Source organism: Eublepharis macularius, chromosome 1 (assembly GCF_028583425.1).
Source record: "Eublepharis macularius isolate TG4126 chromosome 1, MPM_Emac_v1.0, whole genome shotgun sequence".
NCBI classification, from domain to species: Eukaryota; Metazoa; Chordata; class Lepidosauria; order Squamata; family Eublepharidae; genus Eublepharis; species Eublepharis macularius.
Window position 1 is genome coordinate 102,426,337 of NC_072790.1, and position 18,298 is coordinate 102,444,634.

The 18,298-nt window shown below is 44.4% G+C and overlaps 1 pseudogene; it reads left to right on the forward strand.

Moving 5' to 3' along the window:
- Positions 1 to 3,306: 3,306 nt before the first annotated feature.
- On the forward strand, positions 3,307 to 18,085 carry LOC129324386 (uncharacterized protein K02A2.6-like; annotated as a pseudogene).
- The last annotated feature ends 213 nt before the right edge of the window (positions 18,086 to 18,298 follow it).

The following is an 18,298-nucleotide window of genomic DNA, read 5'->3' on the forward strand; positions in this document are numbered from 1 at the left end:
CTTCCACACTTTTTGAGTTTTCCAGTGAGTCTTGTCTTCTCATCGTGTGACAAAATATGATAGACTGAGTTCACTCATTTTAGCTTCTAGAAAGAATTTATGTTTGATTTGATCTAGAACTCACTTATGTCCTGCTTCAAGTGGCTGCCGAGTCTGCAGAGTGCTGCTGACAGGTAACAAGGTCCAGCTGGCAAGGTGAGGAATGTGCAAAGTCCGTAAATCAAGGGAGTAGTCAAGGACAAGCCAGGTCGGAGGTCAGAGAGACAGTTCCAAGGAGCAAACGCAGGCAGCACAGTAGCAGCTCAGAGAACTCGTTGAAGCCACGCTGAAAGGAGCCCTCCCTCTGGCTTTTATACTCTGAGAGCATTCGGTCAGCTAGCACAGCTGCTTCAAGTCTCCTCCTCTGAAGCCCCTCCTTCCTCTGAGAAGGCTGGCCTGTTCAGAGCCCGGAGGCGTGCAGATTGACGTCGGGTCTGTAAGTCCCTTCTGTCCCTGCTACGCCGACGTTGCTCTCGATAGTCTGGAGATGTTGGAGGGGATAAGGAAGCTGGCTGCATCTGGGCTGGTGGCTCTGGGTGGGGAAGGGGAGCTTCTGGCTGGGATTCAGCATCTGACCGTTCAGCTGTGGTCGGCTTCTGGGAGACAGGCTGCTCCTCCTCAGGAGGAGCAAGGCTGTCAGCAAGCATCAGCTGTTCCAGCTCCTCCTCCTCTGAGGACTCGTCAAGCTCAGGCTGTACTATGACACCATCCCCTCCCCCAGGGCCCCCCACACTGGATGGGGCCGATTTCCGTGGATAGGCCCGGTGGAAGCGGCGTACCAAGTTGGGGGCATGAAGATTCTCCGCAGGTTCCCAAGAGCGGTCCTCGGGTCCGTACCCCTTCCAGTCCACCAGATACTGCAGTTGACTGCGTCGTCTTCTGGAGTACAGTATTTGCACTACTTCATATTCCTCCTGGCCCTCTATCATGACAGGTATTGGTGGTGCCTCTGGGTCTCGGAGAGGATGTGGGGGTGCAACGGGAACAAGGAGGGACCGATGAGACACAGGATGGATACGGAGCGTAGAGGGTAGGTGTAACCAGTAGGCCACGGGATTGATTTGGGCAGTAACTAGGAATGGGCCAATAAAGTGGGCATCCAACTTTCGGGAGGGCCTCTGACTTTGGAGGTGTCGAGTTGAGAGCCACACCTTGTCCCCAAACTTGAGAGTCTCTCCTGGCTGACGCCTACGATCGGCAGCCTCTTTGTATGCCTCTTTGGCCTGGTGTAGTTGGTCCTGCAGGACCTTATGCAGTGCCTGCAATTCCTCCACAAAGTCATTGACAGCTGGTACTGGTGCAGTGGGCATGACCGGCAGGAAAAATCGGGGATGGTACCCATAATTTGCCATGAACAGGGTCTGATGGATTGAGGTATGCACTGAGTTGTTGTATGCAAACTCCGCCAGGGGGAGCAGCGGGGCCCAGTCATCCTGCTGGTGGTTTACATAGCACCTGAGATACTGTTCCAGTGTGGCATTGGTGCGTTCCGTCTGGCCATCAGACTGGGGGTGATAAGCGGAAGATAAGTATACTTGGGTGCCCAATAGGGTGTGTAGGGTGTGCCAGAAGCGGGAGGTGAACTGGGTCCCCCGATCAGAGATCAGGTGTTCTGGCAATCCGTGGAGGCGGAAAACATGGTGTAAGTACAGCTGGGCAGTTTCGCGGGCAGTTGGGAGTCCGGAACAAGGAACAAAGTGAGCCATCTTAGTCAGGAGGTCCACCACCACCAGGATGCTTGTGTTCCCTGCAGAAGTAGGGAGGTCTGTGATGAAGTCTATAGATACAGCTTTCCATGAAGAGGATGTGGATACATGGATACAGGGTCGTAGAGGGCCTGTGGCAGTGTCTTGCTGGGATAACACAGCGCCAACTGCGACACTGGAAGCATCAGTCTCGACCACAAAGGGTAAGCTTGGGTCTGGGTAACGTAGGAGCAGTTCCGTTGCAAACCGGGTTTTTAGCTGCTGGAAGGCCTGTTGCACTTCTACTGTCCAGCGGAAGGGTTCTCGGGGCCGTAGCAACTTGGTGAGGGGCACTGTTAGGAGGGCAAAGTTTGGGATGAATTGCCGATAGTAGTTGGCGAAGCCGAGGAACCTCTGAATGTCTTTCCGATTTCAAGGTGCCTGCCAAGACAGCACCACCTCCACCTTTTGAGGGTCCATCCTTATGCCCCGTGGGGTGATGAGATGCCCTAGAAATTCTATAGTGTCTAAGTCAAATGCACACTTCTCCAACTTAGCATACAGGCCATGTTGCCTCAGGCGTTTGAGGACAGCCCGAACATGTTTGGTGTGTTCAGCGGGGTCCGGGGAGAAGATCAGGATGTCATCAAGGTAAATTATCACAAAGTGATCCAGCAAGTCCCGGAAGACATCATTCATGAAGTGCTGGAACACAGCTGGGGCATTACAGAGGCCAAAGGGCATGACTAAGTACTCATACTGGCCATACCAGGTACCAAACGCAGTCTTCCACTCATCTCCAGGGCGTATACGCACCAAATTGTAGGCGCCTCGCAGATCGAGCTTGGTGTACCTTTGGCCCCCCCGTAATCAGTCCAGTAATTCTGGGATCAGTGGCAGTGGGTAGCGGTCCCTGATGGTGATGCGATTGAGGGCCCGGTAATCATTACGTAGGTGCATTTCCCCGGATTTCTTTTTTACAAACAAGACAGGGGCTGAGGTAGGGGAAGTGGATGGACGGATGAATCCTCTTTGCAAATTCTTTGCCAAAAACTCTTGTAGGGCTTTTCGCTCAGGTTCTGATAGGGAATACAACCGCCCAGTGGGCAAGGGGGCATCAGGAATAAGGTGGATGGCGCAATCATATGGCCAGTGTGGGGGCAACTGGTCGGCGCCTTTCTCTTGGAAGACATCCTGGAACTCTGCATATTTGGCTGGGAGTGCAGACAGATCTGGACTGGTGCTCCCTCCCAGGAGCGCAGAGGGCGCCTCATGGGGACATGGGGTCTGGAAGCGTAGGTTCTGCTTGCTCCACTCAATCAGGGGGTCATGCTTCTTCAACCAGGACATCCCCAGCACTACTGGGAAGCGAGGCATGGCAGCGATGTCAAAGCTGAGCTGCTTCTGATGGTTCCCTATGTGCAGACCTAGAAGGTGGGTTTCCTGAGTAACTGGACCCGAGCGTAGAGGCCGACCATCGATGGCTTCCACCAGAATTGGTGTCTTTTTGGTGCATGTTGGCACTTGGTGTTGCCTGACAAATTGGGCATCCATGTAGGACTGGGAGGCTCCAGAATCCACCATGACGTACACCAACAACCAGCGCCCCTCTGGTAGCTGCAGCTTCATGGGAATCAGAAGATGCTGGGGCCCAATATCAGGAGGCTTTTGGTGTTCTATGGGGGGTCCAGAATGATAGGGGTGGCCTCCCCTCAAACCCTGGGGTGTAATGCTGACAGCCGAGGCTTCCACTTCCCTGGACACCGGGGTCAGGCTTCGGGACAAGTAGGAGCAGGAGTTGGATTCCACAGCAGGTGGTTCACTTTCGGAGTGGCAATGTACTTCCCTGCAGCCCTGCCGTCAACTCTCCAGGCGACCATCAATACGCAGGCAGAGTAAGATCAGGGCTGGGAGATTTGGAGGGTGCTCAACTCGGGCCACCTCATCCAGCACCTCCTCAGACAATCCCTCCAGGTACTGGTCCATGAGTGCGGCCTCATTCCAGCCCAGGTCCTGTGCCAATAGCTGGAAGTCAGTGGTATAGTCCCTCAGAGTAACTGGCCCCTGCCGCAGCTGCCGAATGCGGTGGTTGGCCCGCTCTGCCTTCAGAGGGTCTGCAAAGATAGCCTTCAAGTGCACCACAAAATCAGCAAGACTACTCAGCAGTGGTGAATTCATGAGCAGTAAAGGTGTCACCCACTTGGCAGCGTTCCCCTTTAAGAGGCTTAATATAAAACAGACCTTGGTCTTGTCATCAGGAAAATCTTGAGCCCGCAGCTCCATGTAGAGCTGACACTGTGCCAGGAATACAGGGAACTCTTCAACATTCCCTGCAAACTTCTCTGGAGGCTGCACTGGGCATTTCTGGGGAGGTGCAGGACCTGGCCTCAGGGTTACCTGCTGCTGCAACAAGGCTATGGTCTGAGTTAATTGCTGCACCTGCGTCTGCAGCCACTGGGTCTGGGCAACAAGGTCAGTGGCAACAGCAGTGCCTTCTTCCATTGTGCTGGAGAATTTTGAGGGTGGCTTCAAACTGTCCTGCTTCAAGTGGCTGCCGAGTCTGCAGAGTGCTGCTGACAGGTAACAAGGTCCAGCTGGCAAGGCGAGGAATGTGCAACGTCTGTAAATTAAGGGAGTAGTCAAGGACAAGCCAGGTCGGAGGTCAGAGAGACAGTTCCAAGGAGCAAACGCAGGCAGCACAGTAGCAGCTCAGAGAACTCGTCGAAGCCACGCTGAAAGGAGCCCTCCCTCTGGCTTTTATACTCTGAGAGCATTCGGTCAGCTAGCACAGCTGCTTCAAGTCTCCTCCTCTGAAGCCCCTCCTTCCTCTGAGAAGGCTGGCCTGTTCAGAGCCCGGAGGCGTGCAGATTGACGTTGGGTCTGTAAGTCTCTTCTGTCCCTGCTACGCCGACGTTGCTCTCGATAGTCTGGAGATGTTGGAGGGGATAAGGAAGCTGGCTGCATCTGGGATGGTGGCTCTGGGTGGGGAAGGGGAGCTTCTGGCTGGGATTCAGCATCTGACCGTTCAGCTGTGGTTGGCTTCTGGGAGACAGGCTGCTCCTCCTCAGGAGGAGCAAGGCTGTCAGCAAGCGTCAGCTGTTCCAGCTCCTCCTCCTCTGAGGACTTGTCAAGCTCAGGCTGTACTATGACAACTTATTTGTCTTTTTGGTGGTCCATGATATCCATAAAACTCTACCCTAGCACCACGTTTCAAATGAATAAATTTTCTTCCTATCATGTTTCTTCATTGTCCAACTTTCACATCCCCACATAATAATGTGGAATACAATGGTATAAATTATCTTGACCTTGGTGCCCAGAGATACTTCTGTACACTTTGGGATCTTTTCTAGTTCCTTCACAGCTTCCCTTCCAAGTTTCAAACTCCCTCTGACTTCATGGTTGCAAAGTAATTCACTTAGGGCAGCAACAAACTGGTCCAGCCTTGAACTTAAATCCCTCCTTGTCTTGATTCAGTTTATGGCCGTGGGTAGGTCACATTTCCAGCCATTCCAACATTCTATTTGCAACTGTGAACAACAAAATGAAGTTTACAGGCAGAGCATGACTATCTCCATTTGCTAAAAGCAGGGCTCATTTGGAGGGGGAACGCGCAGGAATGGTCTTCCGGTACAGCTGAAAAGTGGTCACGTGGGTTTTGGCCCTGTCCACGTGATTCCTTTTCCTCCCCTCTGCCTCCACTCGAAAGGAGGCTAAGCTGCTTCAGTTCATTCTGCTGCCTTATTTTCATTCGTGACTGCGTAAGTGCAAGCTGGGCTGCTGGGCCTGGATATCCAAAGGAGGGTAAGCTGCTTCAATTCATTCTGCTGCTTTATTTTCATTTGTGATTCATGAGAGAGAGTGAGTGCAAGCTGGGCTGCTGGGCCTGGATATCCAAAGGAGGGTAAGCTGCTTCAATTCATTCTGCTGCTTTATTTTCATTTGTGATTCATGAGAGAGAGTGTGTGCAAGCTGGGCTACTGGGCCTGGATCGCCAAAGCAGGGTAAGCTGCTTCAATTCATTCTGCTGCTTTATTTTCATTCATGACTAGTAAGTGAGTGAGTGCGTCCGTGCAAGTAGGGCTGCTGGGGCTGGGTCTCCAGAGGAGAGTAAGCTGCTTTGAGTTCATTCTGCTTTATTTTCAGGAAATACCTTGAGATTTTTGGGGAAAGGGACCTGAGGGGTGGGTGTTGCCTTCTGACACACTTCCAGTGATGTCAGGGGTGTGTGGCAAATGCTAATGAGATATGCTAATGAGTTATGCCAATGAGTTCCTGCAGTTCTTTTTCTACGAAATGACCCCTGGCTATAAGCATTTGATATTCAGAGAGACAGAAAGAGAGACAAAGACAGAGAATCTGTTGCCATGTCTTAAACTCTGATTATGTATCCCACCTTTAAAATAAGTAAATGTTTTCTATAAAGCCCTCTGTATGTTTAATTCCTTGATTATAGAATGAATATCATGTGTTATTACTTAACATATGACCAATAACTTGGCTCAGTTTCTTGAGATATCTTCCCTGCATAGAAGATTTCTGATTGTGGCACAGTGATTTGAATTGTTTTAGGCTGAGTTGTGGTATTCTGACATTTTGACTGGATGGTATTGATGATGGCAAGAGAGCTTTAAGCACATGCTGTAGAAATACATCTTAGATTAACAGAACATTTTCTGATGGTTCTACTTTCTGATTCACTTCCTCAGGCTGTGACTCCTGATCTGCTGATCTTTGTTCGAACAGCACATTCGTCTTAATCTGTTAGGCACAGCTCGACCTGCCTGATCAACACTGCTCTGCTGCTGACTTTGTGTGGTTGGGTGGACTTGTATCATTTCCACCTTTTAGAGGCACCAGCCATCACAATTTGGGTAGATTAGTATGGCATTACTAAAGGAGAAATGGTAACATTTTACAGCCACTTTGTACAAGGATAAAAACCATGGTAAGATGCATGAGAAAATAGATTTAGGAGCCAGTTATTTATTCCTTATTCATCATCATCAAATGAAATCCATGCTGAATGACAAAAGACAGCTGAGTGGTTTCTTTTAAAGTGTTATGTAAAATATTACAACTTGTATTTACCAACAGCACAAGCAGCTATAAAAATCAACCCAAATGCTATTGAATGGGAGGAAGCATGGCTGTTTGCCAAATCTGTGATCCATTAACCTATTTAGTTCATTGCTGGCAAGAAACAATAGCATACAATCAAATTGCTATATTTTAAAGACAATGCATTTTCTTTTCATGCCTATACTCACTTTCCCATATTACATTTTAAAAGAAGCTTTTAACAATGGAAGCATTGCAGTTAGATTATATTGTGGGACTAAAATATGAGCAATGCTGACTGTGAACAAGCAGCTCTCTGAGGTATGCTGTGGAAGAGAGAATGGAATGGCCACAACTAATCTGAGCATATCGCAGTATTTTTATTGAATGTGGGAACATCTTATGTGGCTGAAGTCATTTTAACAGTGCTATCGGAACTGCTTCACACAAACACCTTGTCAGAGAGAACAATTTCAACATGGTTGTGTTTTCAAATTGCTAATGTGTCATAGACTACATATACATCTGAACTCCACTTTGAATACTTAAGATATCACTTACTAGTTACATGCTTTAAGTCTTATTTAAGGGTGATTGTGTTAGTCTTTAAGCAAAATAACATTAAGAATGTCCTATCATATATTTCAGACCAATTCATTTTTTTATGTACAGAGCATGGACTTTTCTATTTCCTTGGATGCTAATGATACTAAAGGGGCATTCATCAATAAGTTTTGTACTTGGAGAGTATGTTAGTCTCATAATGTGAGTGGAAGTTCTTGCAATGGTCCTCTGTGCTGCACATTAATGAGATTAATGCTGCACATTAATGAGTGGCCCAGCAGTGCACTTAGGATATGCCCCAGCTAGGGTTGCCCACCTCAATGGAGGCCTGGAATTCTCCTGGAATTACAGCTGTTCTTCCAACCACAGATATCAGTTCTGTTGGGGGCGGAAATAGCAGCTTTGGAAGATAGACATAACAGCCCTGCTGAGCTCCCTGCTCATACTAAAATCCACCATCCAAGGCTCTGCTCTCAAATATCCAGGAATTTCCCTACTCAGAGTTTGCAACCTTAGCTCCAGCCCTCTTTGCTCCCTCTGTCTGAAAAAATACCCTTAGTAATTCATTTGCTATCATTTGGGGTAAAACTTATAAATTATTAAAATCAAACTGTCCCAGTTTCATCTGTCGATCATTCCTTGAACATGTGTGTATATGAGAGAAAGGTGTGTGCGTGCGCGTGCACGTGCGCATGCGCATGCGTGTGAGAGAGTGAATGAGTTAGAGAGAGAGGGGTATATTATCCCATACTTTTTCATGGTCTATATAATACTGTGAGCTTAGAGAGTAATGAGGCTCATGAGAAACTGCATCCAGAATGGCTGTCAGTCTTTTTTTTTTTTTTTGCTGAGCATACACAAAACAGAGATTGGTTAGAATCTGCAGCGATGAAACACTACAAGATAAACAAAGTCTCATGCAGTCTAAATACTTGTTCAAACCCTTAGAGCAAATTTATGCCATGAAAGATGGATCAGCTGTCCAACCAGCATCCTAGCATTTCAAGCTGACAAACTGAAAAAAAGCTAATCCTTTGGTATACATACTTTTCATGATCCTAGTGGACACGGCTTTCCCTTTGGATCAATCAAAACATGGGGTGCCTGTTGAAAATTCCTGCCAAAGGTAAATTTAACCTATAAACATTTACTTTAGGATCCTAGGGATTTTGTTCATGCCCCCTCCTCCACATGTAGTACAGTGTACAATGGCATAGTGAATGCAGAGAGGAAGGCAGAGTTATAAGTCTAGAAATTCTTCACTGATTCCTCCACTGGGCTTTATAATGAAAAATGGCAAAGATGCAAAATATACATGTTGATTTCCCCTCCCCCAGCACCAAAATAATCAGTGTATATATATGTGTTGTGTCTATCTCCACCAAATGACATTTTGTGCCTTATTGCAAAGTCACAAGGAACAGAGGTTGTTTCTTTCATAATACCTATGGATCTGACTGTAACATGTCTTATTCCTCCTAAGGCCTTGACTGACATAATTAAATTATGGAATAAATTTCTCTCTTGCTAATTCATATCCCACACATCCAGTCAAATACAGCTCTTTGAGGATGATTACTTTGAGACATCTGATGTAATGATCAGAGAGGTTAACTGTTATTTCACAGGGTTTTTAGAACTTTTGCTTTTTAATCCAATTTTATCCATTTTATCTTCTCAAACACAGCCATGCCTATCCTATGTAGACTGCTAATAGACATTTTCTGCAACATTGGTAAAATCATGGGCTATATCGAGCCAGTTTTTTTACTCAATCTTGCCCAATTCTTCTTCTAATAAATCTCGTCTTGTGTAGTTTTTGTTCATGCAGTCCCCATGATCCCTAGCATAGTCTTTTTAGTGGTCAAAGGGCATTATATCATCTGTCTGTGTTGTTGAACAAACATATTTGGCATAAGGTTCTGCCACAGGGTTTCTGCCTTGATATGATTTTGCCATGATGCCCCCTCTTTGATACACACCTAAACATGGTGAAGGGATCTGAGAACATCAGTGGAGCTGAGAGCAGCACTGTAAGGAGTGCAGGCTCAGTCAAGAGTATAAACTGCTGGAGGAGTCACTCAAGGTGAAATGGTCAGAGCTAAGACACCAGACTAAGATGCATGCTCCCCCTTTAGGAATCAATGGTCATATCAGCAGAAGAGAATTGACTGTTCCAATGGTGATGGGAGTGGAGGAATTCTTGAAAGTGAGTGGCTGGGCAGCAGCAGTAATGGAAGGTGATACTGGTGGAGGATCTTTCACAGACAATGACAGTGTCACTTCACTTAACCCTGGTTAGTATTGTGCCGAAGAAGGAAATGGTAAACCACTTCTGATAATCTCTTACCTTGGAAACCCTATGATGAGACAATCCAAAATGAAAGAAGATATAGTGATGAAAGATAGGATGCCCAGGACGGATGGCACTCAATTGGCTACTGGGGAAGAACCAAGAACAAATATGAATAGGGCTGTTCTTAATAATGGGAATGGATTAAAGCCAGAAGGACATCTAGTTGCTGATGTGAATAGATGCAAAGGGAATGTCCAAAGCCGTGTGACACATATAGTAGGAATATGGAACATGACAAGTATGAAGCCAGATAAGCTAGAAATCGTAAAATAAGAAATGGAACGTTTAAATATTGCAGTCCTGGGTGTGAGTGAACTGATATGGACTGACTCAGGACATTTTCTGTCTGAAAACTTTGATGTGCCTCTAAAATTTTCTTAGTGTGATTCTCTGGTGTGAAGGTTGGTCCTCATAGGATCAATGGAGATCGATGATGTATAGGGACACCTTTTGGGAGGGGGGCATAACATGGCCCCCGAAGTCCAATCTCCTTGAAACTTGGTGGGTCATGGGAGGAGGGTTAGGAGAGGGTTCTCTGCAGGTTTTCTGCATTTGGCTTGCAAAATGCCACCCACAGCCACCTAGGAACCTCCTCATTTTCCCCATAGGGAACAATGGAGATTGCCAGTGGATAGGGGCATCTTCTTTGGGGGGGGCATAACATGGCCCCTTGAAGTTTGATCTCCCTGAAACTTGGGAGGGTCTTGAGAGGACAAGTAGAAGTAGGTCCCCTGCAAATTTGGTGCATTTTGTTTTCAAAATGCCACCCCCACCCATCGAGAAAGCCCCACTAGCAGTGGAAGCACTGTTTCCTCTTGGCTTCAGAACTACCGAAGCTTAATGAAGTGTTCCAAAGCACTTTGGTAACCTTTACTGCAGCATTCCCAAAACACTTCAGCAATGCTGAGGCTGATTCGGGAATGCCAAAACATCCCGAATTGGGCCTGATCCGGGTGGAAAACTCAGATCCAGAACCCAAAGCGCATATCCCTGGTCGTCATAGGTGGGGTGCAACTTGATGGCACATAACTTACACACACACACACACACACACACACACACACACACACACACACACACACGATGCCTATTAAAAACTGCTTTCAGTTAGAGGGTGTTTATATGTCATATGTAGTTAGAGGGTGTTTATATGTTATATGTGGTGATACTTTAAGGCTGAAAGGCAAAGAGAAAAAAATCTTAAATTAGTGTCAAATGGTGAATTTATTAAATAAATTGTGCTTTGATGATGTTGTGACTGATTACACAATTTTTAGAAGCCTGGAGGGCTGCAGCTGCAGGCCTCTTAAGGGTTAATCCCTTGCAGAATCAGAAAGCTTTGAGTGACAGGCTACTCCAAGCAGTCTGATTGGGTAGCATGAGATGGAAAGAGGGGGGTCCTTTTTTAGGCCTAGCTGAGAGAGCAATCAAGTATGAAGAGCTGGAAGGTGGAGTCTTAACAGAAAGCAGTTTTAACACTGGCAGGAGTACTGCAGAAAGTTGACAAGGAGATTTGGGAAGTAGGTACAGACTCCCAAATGGGTCAAAGAAAGGAGATAGATCTTCTAAGGAGAGGAGATCTTCCCTACCCAGTTAAACTGGGAGGTATCTCTGGAGAGTGAAGAGATCCCTGGTCTGGTGCGGTTGGAAACTGCCTGTGGAGATCTTCAGAGTCAGTTAACAATTGAAAGAAAGCACTGGTGTGTGAAGAGAAGGGAATTAGAGTACTAGGAAGTGGTACCAGCATTCCTAACTCCAAATGAGAAAGAGAATATGAAAAGAAAGTATCCAGGAGTAATTGAGGAAAACCAAGGGAACAAAAGCCTCAAAACAGAAGCCTTTAAGAATCTGTGAAGAGCATAAAAACTAAAGTCGGTGCATGTTCTGAATTTATGTTCTGAATTTACCTCAGAGATATATATGTCGAATTACCTGATTTCACCTGACTTTTCTCCTCTAAAATAAACAAACTAGTGATTTTTGAATTTTGAAAATGCCTTTGGTGCCATTTCTGCTGTTTAAGGATGAGGAAATGTCATAGATGAAATTCAAGGGGAATAGTTCTGCATATTTTAAAGATCTGCATGCTTCCTCCAATGCTCAAAGTTAGTGTCTCCCAGAGCTTAACCAGGAAAGTTCACAGGCAAGCTGATTGTATAACATTCTAGTTATAGAACATGTGTGTGGCTTCTGCTCAAAGCTTCTGCTCCTCTATGTCCTGATATTAATATAAAATGAAAGATTATACCAGAAGACAGAAAAATAGGCACTGTAATTTTATTAATTCAGATGACAACAATATATTCTCTATAATCTCTAGTTCTGTCAGACTTCCATTTTAAAGGCAAGGTAGTAGAATCTCTGCAACTCAGACAGCTTACCATGGTACAGAAGATGAAACAACTGGTATCTATAGCTACACTTTCTGAAGCTCCATATTAGCAGACTTTTGAGTTCTCTTAGCAGTACATATTGAGGATATTTGTTAATTAATGTGGCAAAGTTGCACAGTCAGGAAAGCATGGGATCAAAAGTGGTGAAACACTCTTGCAACAGATAAAATTTACTTTTTGGAAACTGATTTACATTTGGTTAAGAGTGGCAGGACTCTAATCTGGAGAGCTATGTTTGATTCCCCACTCTACCACTTGAAGCCAGATGGGTGACTTTGGGTCTGTCACAGCTCTTTCAGAGCTCTCACAGTCCCACCCACCTCACAGGGTGATTTTTGTGAGGATACTAATAACATACTTTGTAGACCACTCTGAGTGGGCATTAAGTTGTCCTGAAGGGTGGAATATAAATGGAATGTTATTATTATTATTTACATGAATTTCTGTAATAGCAGAAGAAAATAGAAACCTAATCTAAATAACACTATTCCCTATTACAAGTGGCCAACTAATCCAGCTGCTCATGAGTGGAAATATGGGTATGTCTCTTGTAAGATTGCACAGGAGAGAATTCCAAAATTGTCTTGTTTTTGCAAGACCATGAAAAGAGAGAGAGAACAAAGGCACGGAAAGGAAAGGAGGAGTCAAATAGAAGTTTCCAGATCAGACAAAGAGAGGCAGCCCACAAATATATAGTTAAACATATAGCACCACCACCCCCAATCACCTCTATTCCAACAGGATGAATACATGTAGCCTGCAAGAAATTGTTCTTTATGAGAAGGGATTATAGCTCAGTGGTAAGAAACATGTCTTATGTGCAAAAGAAGGAACTAGTTTGTGCAGTTTGTAATGTACAGTTTTGAAAGATTAATCAGAAACTATTATAGCAATAACAAAACTTAGAACCAAGGATGATAAACAGCACTTCTTATTTATCTTTCTTTTAGCCTCTTTTGCCACAATATGTGAATAATACAAGCTATTAAACACAAGCTGAACTCAAAATAATGTAACTTCAATAGTAATATGAAAGCTAGGATGACATGTATGGTGCTTGAAGTTTTGTCTACTGCTTCAACATTGCAATATGTCTTCCACTGCAACATTCAGAATGTACTACTTTTGTCCCATCTTGTTGTTTAGAAAGGAAGAAAAGGCAATAGATGCATAAGGAAGAATGATTACGTGGTTAAATAAGGAGTAAAAGTAATATTAAGTATACAAAGAAAGAATGCATAGAACTCTAGCTATCAGTAAATACAAAAAAGCCTATATGTAGTAAAATAGATAGTAAAGAGTTAACTGGAACCTGATTATGGGATGGAAGGAAACTCTACCCCTAGACTGTTCTCTTACTTACTTTCATTTTCGGAGTTAGTTGGTTGTTGGTTGAGAATAAAACAGTGTTACATTCAGCAACTCCCATGAGTGCAGTGATTCATTGCATTATCACAGTGTGATCACAAAACTGGCACTGATGGTGGGCTTTTAAGCATGGCCTCATATGGAAAAAATTGGGGAATTTCATCTAGAAGATAAGGATTGGCAGCAATATATTGAATGACTGGGCCACTATTTTCAGGCAAATGAGAGAACAGATGCAGCTAAAGAGAAAACATTTCTCATTGTCTGTGGTGGGAAAACCTAAGAGCTTTTGCTGGGCCTATTGCAGCCTGAGAAGCCCGGAGACAAAAGTTTAACAGATTTGCAAAAGGTTTTGACTGAACATTACACTCCTAAAACTAATGTCATTGTGGAACATTTTAAATTGCATCATTGAATGAGGAAAGAAGGAGATTCTGTATTAGATTATATAGCGGAGCTCAAAAAGCTTAAGAACACTGCTCATTTGGAAATGTTTTGGAGGATATGTTAAGAGATAGATTTGTGTGTGGAGTGTAAGATGAAAAAATTCAAAGGCAGTTATTGTCAGAAGGGAACCTGATTTGGGCCAAAACTAGAACAGAGCAAAATAGGCTCCAAGGCCCTGGAAAATAACATAATAACATTTGATTTATATACCACCCTTCAGGACAACTTAACATCCACTCAGAGCAGTTTACAAAGTTTGTTATTATTATAACCACAACAATCACCCTGTGAGGTGGGTGGGGCTGAGAGAGCTCCCGAGAGCTGTGACTGACCCAAGGTCACCTAGCTGGCTTCAAGTGGAGGATTGGGGAATCAAACCTGGTTCTCCATATTAAAGTTCCGTCGCTCTTAACCATTACACCAAACTGGCAAGAGAAAAATTGCAGACATATACTGGGGAAAATATTCCAGTCCTAAGGTCAGTGTGAATCCCTGTGAATTATAAAGGGCAACAGTGTGATTTACAGGCTGCAGTGATAAAGAGGGATAGACCCAATTTATTGGGCAGAAACTGGTTAAAATAACTGCGATTAGACTGGGAAGAAATATGCCAAGAGAATTTGAAGGGACTGCCAGCAGTACAAAAAGTCCTGAGCACTCATCCGTCTGTGTTCCAAGGACTGGTTACCTTAAAAGGTGTTAAATCAAAAGTATATATATAAGGGAGGGGAATCAGCCAAAATATTTTAAACCTAGGCCTTACCCATTGCTATTCAGGACAACATTGAGGCAGAACTGGACAGACTGGAGAAGGAAGGTATCATCTCTCCTGTGCAGTTTTCAGAGTGGGCAACTCCCATAGTCCCTGTAACCAAACAAGATATATTTGTGGTGACCAAACCATTCATATTTGTGGTGACTATAAAGTTACACTAAATCAAGCCTCAAAATTAGACAACTACCCGATTCCCCCCATGATTTCAGGCCCCCACGAAAAATGAACAATGAACATGTTCGTGACAGCATCATGTTCGTCAATGTTCATCGCTCATGGACGGCAACGAATCACGAACAGCATATTCGTTTATTTTCATGTTCGTGCCCATGTCTAGTTGGGAGGAGGTCAATATTTTTCAAGTTGGACATACCCCAAACCTAACAACAAATGGAACGAAGAGGATTGCAAGGAATTCACCACAATAAATGCTCATAAAGGCTTATACCAATGCAACCGACTACCTATGGCATTTCCTCAGCCCCAGGCATATTTCAGAGAGCTATGCAACACCTGTAGAGGGAGATTCCTCAACAGAAATCTACCTGTTGAGGGGTAGAGGTTGAGACTAGAGGCAGGCACAAACTGAAATACGATCCGAAGTTCATCACGAACTGGGCCAGTTCATGTTTCACAAACCAGCAGTTTGTGGGAGCTCATTTCTCACTAACTGTGATGAATTTTAGCCCAGTTTCTTTGGTTCATATTTCGGTTCATCACTGGAGACAGCCTGGCACCGATCAATCAGTTTCCTAGGCAACAGGAATGATGGGCTCTCTGAAGACCTTCTGCTGAGTTGGAAGTGACATTTTCACGAACTGGTTTGTGAACTGGGGCAAGCTTGTGAAAATTCGTGGTTCTTTAAAGGTGACAAACCATGAAATGCACAGTATGGAATTTTCCCTGTTTGTGTCCATGTCTCCTTAGAACTGATAGTATTCTTATCACTGACCCAGACGATAAGCAACACCTTTCAATGCTTGAGCAAGTACTCCAAAGTTTAGAGGAAACCGGCTTGCACTTAAGACAGAACAAACACTTTTTCATGAAGCCTGAAGTACAGTATTTGAGATATAAAATCAACAGAGAAGGGGTGCAGCCTCTGACTGATATGGCTATTGAAAAGATACTGGTATCACAAAATACAACAGAACTCAGATGCTATTTGAGGATGTTGAATTATTATCATCGATTCCTTCCAAACATCCCAGCTGTCTTGGAACCCTTACACATCCTCTTGAGGAAAGAGACTGTCTGGCACTGGAGACAGGGGCAAGAAGCCTTTCAAAAATCTAAGAAACTGCTGAAATCTTCAGATCTACTGGTCCATTTTGACCTCACAAAGGATCTTGTGTTGTGTTGCTTCATCTTATAGCGTGGGGGGTGTATTGTCAAACCACATGGGAAGTCAAGAAGAATAGCCGCTAGCATATGTTTCAAGGTCACTCAATAAAGCTGAGCAAGGTTATTCACAAGTGGAGAAAGAGGGCCTACCATTATCTCTGGCCAAAAAAAAAAGTCCATCGATATCTGTATGGGAAACAGTCCATGATTGTAACAGACCATAAACCATTCATTGGACTCTGCCACTATGGCAGCCACCTGGATACAACGTTGGACCCTAACACTAGCAATGTACCAATATAAGATATTACGGGGTATTAGGCTTGTGATTCCGCCCCGCCCCAGAAGACAGCAGGTTCTACAAAAACTGCATGAAGCCCACCCTAGAACCTCGTACATGAAGGCTTTTTAGCTCACAACTATATCTGATGGCCACATCTAGATGAAGATTTAGAGCAGGAGTGCAAGCAACATGTTCCATGTCAAAACAGCAGCTTTGGCACCTTGATATCCATGGAAGTGGCCCAGATTTACCAGGACCTTTTTTTCAGGAAGATGTTCTTGATTATACTAGATGCCCATTCCAAATGGATGGAAGTGCACCCAATGAACTCCACAGCCTCAGATCTAACATGTGACAAACTTCAACAGACTTTTGCTTGTCATAGACTTCTAGTGGTACTGGTTACAGATAATGGGCCAAATTTTACCAGCCAGGAATTTAAGGAGTTCCTGCAGAAGAATGTAATTAAACACATCCAAACATCCCCCTATCACCCATCTTCAAATGGCTCAGCAGAGAGAGCTGTCAGAACTTTCAAGGAAGTAATGAAAAAGATGTCTTATGGGACTTTGGAGACCAGGCTGGCTCAATTTCTCTTGAAATGTAGAATTACCCCCCAGACCACCACAGGGGTGAGTCTAGCTGAGTTATTGATGGGAAGGTGGGTACGGACCCACTTGTATTTAAGGTATCCCAAACTAGAAGAGGAGGTGCAAAGGAAACAAATTCTTCAAAAAGGTAACCACAATTACCTAAAGATAGAGACTTGGAAGTACAAGATCAAGTCTATATCAAGAGTGTTATTATCTTCCAATCCATCTGGATCCCAGGTAGGATCCAAGCACAGACAGGGGCTCTGTCTTTTAAGACTGGTTTACCTGATGTCTGAGTCATCAGGCAGAATTAAGACCACATCTGCAGGAGAACTGATGTGCAAGAGTCAGAAAAATGGGGAATAGGAATGCCCAGAAAACCAGAGAACTTGTGGCATTTCAGAGACAGACACCCTCTGTAATTTGATGCCCATTTCCAGGTCACCAATTAGGAAAGCTTCCAAAGAAGCTGACAATTCCAGATTCATGGATAATGATGCAGTGGAACCATGCCACTATCCAGTGAGAGCAGGAAGACCTCCTGGGTATTTGAAAGACTATATTCAGATGATTACTAAAGAAGGAGAATAAAGAGAAAAACTAACCTAAAGGGGGAGGGATGTAAAGAGTTAACTAGAATCTGATTATGAAGGGAAACTCCTGCCCTAGACTGTTCTCTTACTTACTTTCATTTTCTGAGTTCATTGTTGGTTAAGAATAAAAAAGAGTGTTAACATTCAGCAATTCCCATGAGTACAGCGATTTATAGCATTACCACAGTGTGATCACAAAACTATGACTATATGAATATCTGTTTGATTGATATGGATCTAGCCTAATATTTAAGAATATTTATTGTTTGCTGCAGCTTTTTACAATAGAGAGAGGGAGAGGGAGAGAGAATCCTCCCTCCGCTCTTCTCCTTGGTGGAGAACTGCATCGCAGATTCTCTTTCTCTCTTGTAAAAAGCTGCCCTGGATTTCCTGCCCACCGAGCTCCTGGAGGAAAACTCAAGCTGAGGCTTTTTGAAAGAGACACAGAGAGAATACCCCCACCACTCTTCCCCCAGTAGAGAATTACAGGGCATGGGTGTTCTTTGTAAGACTACACAACCCAGGGACCCGACACATGCCTGGGCATCTTGTGTAGTTTTCCTCTTGTTTTCAGACTAGAATGAGGTTCTGGTTAGCAGACTTGCTGACAGGATCAGTACGTGTGTGCAAAGTGGTCACTATGCTACCATATTGTGATAATAACATAGCAAATACTAACAAAATTTTGGAAGACTCTAGGCTATACTAGGCCTTTCCAAATGTGTCAATTAATGCCTGCAACGTGCTCCATGGACACCCAGTAATTTGAAAAATGGTGTTTTCCCATTTTTCTGCAA